Source organism: Corvus brachyrhynchos, unplaced genomic scaffold, assembly GCF_000691975.1.
Source record: "Corvus brachyrhynchos isolate BGI_N302 unplaced genomic scaffold, ASM69197v1 scaffold114, whole genome shotgun sequence".
NCBI lineage: Eukaryota > Metazoa > Chordata > Aves > Passeriformes > Corvidae > Corvus > Corvus brachyrhynchos.
In genome coordinates, this window is record NW_008238337.1 from 8,467,728 (window position 1) to 8,471,011 (window position 3,284).

Here is a 3,284-nt window from a genome sequence, read left to right on the forward strand (position 1 = left end):
CGAAAAAAGTCCCGTCCGCCAGTCCCAGCAGAGACGGGGAGGACAGGCTTGGGGGGGGAGGAGGGTCAAAGACACCGGCTAAAACCACTTCTCGACATATACATCTCGAAATTTTTTATTAACTTGGGGGCACACAGTAACATAGATTTGGGCGGAGGGGAGACACGTCAGGAGTAAGTATTGCTCAGGCTATTCAGTCACACATTTCCGATTATCTCTGCCCAAAATCCAAGAACATCCTTCCCTGGCTGTTCTCTATTCAATTTAAACCCACCGATGCACATAAATACCCCGGAGACCAGCCTGGAGAGAGCTCGCTGCTGATCCGACCGTGCCGTCGGGAAAGCTGCTCCCGGGCCCCCCGGGAGGCTGGGGGGTGACCCCGCTGCTGCACTGCGTTTCATCGCATTTCCCGCAAAGAAGCGAGTGAGAGTCTCCCACCTACAGCCGGTCAGTCCCGGCGGTGGAAAGCACAGAGCAGAGAAGGGCTGCCAGGCGTGAGGACCCCCTGTCCCCCCGCCGTTTCGAGCAGGGGCTACAGCACCCCGGGCCAAAGAGGCATTGGCTCCCGGCAGGACCCCCAGCCTCCCTCACTCGGGCGGTAGCGGCCGTGCCCAGGCTCCCACCCGCCCCCGGTCACCCCGCAGCCCCTGGACAGCCGGCCGCAGAAGCCCCTGCCCTCGAGGGACAGGGTGGCCGCCGCCATTTTAACCTGCTCCGAGCAGGCCCACAGCAGAGAGGCAGCGGGTGATCTTCCGCGGGGCTGCGGAAGAAGGATATTGGGGAGGGCAAGGATTCACCTGGGCAGCCCTGGGCACGTCACCCAGTCTTCCTGCTGGCTTCTTGGACACCTGCCCCGGTACCCAGAGCACTGCTCACAGACAAGGCAACGAAAACCTATAATATTCTCTTCCAGATGGGACGAAGAAGTACCGACACGTTTTTGGGGTCACTCAGTTCTGCAGCTACAAACTGTGTGCCGCTCATCAGTCCCAGCCCAGTACCTTAAGCATAGCTCTACCTATTCATTCCAAAGGATCCCTGGACTTTAGTTAACACTTTATGCAGATTGAATTTTATTTTAGATTAGGTATTAAGGAATTCTTTCCATATAAACCATAGTGTCTCAGACTGAACAACAATCATTTTTCCTTCGGTTTCTTAAGGCATCAGATATAAAAAAATATGATCTAGTGTCAAGGTGGTTTTCTGACACGAACGATCTAGACTGGGCAAGTTTCCTATGCAGAAGAGCACAGAAAGCAGATTGGAAAGAAAAGCCACATTCAGCATTATTATTATTTTCCCTTCAAAGCACCTTTTAATGTAACACCCCACTCAGCACCAGCCTTCCCAGGGTCGCCCCACGCAGCATCTCCCCCTCGGTGGGGCCAGTGCCCTGGCACGCAGCCGGCGCAACCTCCGCTGCCGGAGCTCCGCCTCGGGGTACCAACCAGGAGCGTGCTATGGGCAGAGCAGCAGCTGCCCTGGCGGCAGGTTAGTGCTGAGGATGCTGAACCACCCTCCCCTGGCCAGCTCCCATTGTACATCCACTCCACGCCTGCGCCCTGCCCCACGCAGCCCCCGCCCCTGCCCTGCTGAGGACCGCCGAGCTCGGAAACCCTTCTTCTCCGTCACTGACACGCATATCCACTTTGTTCTGATGCTCCCCACATTCGGGACCCCACCTCCCCGTCCCGGCAGAACAAGCGCTGCGGGGCTCACTCGCTCCTTGGCTCGGCTTTCGGGTGTCGCTGGGCAAGAAGCCGGAAAAAGCTATGTCATATTTCCAGTCCTGGGAGGGCTCTCAGGCTTTTCTCTGCTACCCACCCCCTGCTCTCCCGGAGGACGGTGTCTCTTCAACTCCAGCTGCCGCCTCCAAAAATCACAAGTACCCCTACCTTTTTGAGTAGGGAGGAGGGAAGTTGTACCCTCCCAACTGAGAATTTACCCCTTAAAGAGCGAATCTATTCCCGCCGGTCGGATCGCCCCTCCCCGCCCCTTGCCGAGCAGCATCCCTCCTGTCCTCCGGCGCCCGGCTTTAGCCCTGGGAATGGCAGTTTTCCTAGGGGGCATTACGAAGCACTTTTTCCCCCAGAGCCGAGACCGAGGAGCTCCGAGGCTGCTGGGACTTCTTAAGCAAGATTTCAGTTAATTGCTTACAATAAACAGCCGCCCATCTCATGAGGGAAAACAGCGCCCATAGAGAGAGACAAATATTTTAACATTTTAAACTATTTTGCCCTGGAGACTGAAGTCTCTAAGCTCGACTGAGAGCCAATCTCACCGTAGGTTTGTATTGCTGAGGAAACGCAGCACAATATAAACGTGTTTTGCTGTGCAGCTTTATAGAAAATTGCCTGCAGCTCGACAGTAATCATCTGCACATCCTCACCCAGTGAAGGCAGAGATAATGTGTTCAAAAGTATAATATTTGCAAGAGAGAGCAGATGGTGCTCCCTTGGGTGCAATTTCAGGAGAAGCCTTGCATTCTGCACTTCTCGAGGTCTGTTTTACCCGCACAGGTTTAATGCTATAAGAGCTCTGTTTTTTTTTTTCCTTTGGCAACTGAGTCACAAGCACACCCAACGCTAGCCCAGAGTAGGATGTTGCTGGCACGAGTCATGACCCTTCCCATTTTGAACAAGTGGGGAGGATACAAGCGGAGTAGACAGGTAATTAAACACGTGCCTATGCAATTATTTTACCACATCACCTTCCGTGTGCTCACCGAAACCAGCTACCGAGCTAGATGGGTTTGTACTAGGATGGGAACTGCTGGGGATGCATTAAGGCGTGTTTGTCTCACAGTGTCAGCAGCCGGACAGGGCTGGAAGCCCTCCCACAAGCTGTATGAGAGCACGGTTAGAACAACCCTAAGCACGAAGGCCTCCGGGCGTCCTTGATGGGGGACAAGCACTCAGGGCGTCCGTGAGCCTCTCGACTCCCTCTCCCGGGCAGGTACTGACTGAGTCGCTGCTGTGTTTTCTCGGCACAAGGAGGCACAACGATTCTGTTTTGCAGCCTTTCGGGCTCTTGAGCTACTGGGCTTTAAACCTGCCGCCTGGCCAGAGGAAGTCGGGTGAAGGCAGCGGAGGAATCGCCCTCTCCGCCGGCCCATCGGACACAGACGCTGCCCAACGCAGCCCCGTCCCTGGGCGTCGGCCCTGCGGCCAAGCACCGCCGCGCCCAGCCGGCGAGAAGCTCGCCCATGGGAGACGTGCGCGCCCAGGACTCCCGCCGGGGGCCGGGCTCTGCCCGCAGCCGGGGGCTCCGGCGGGGGC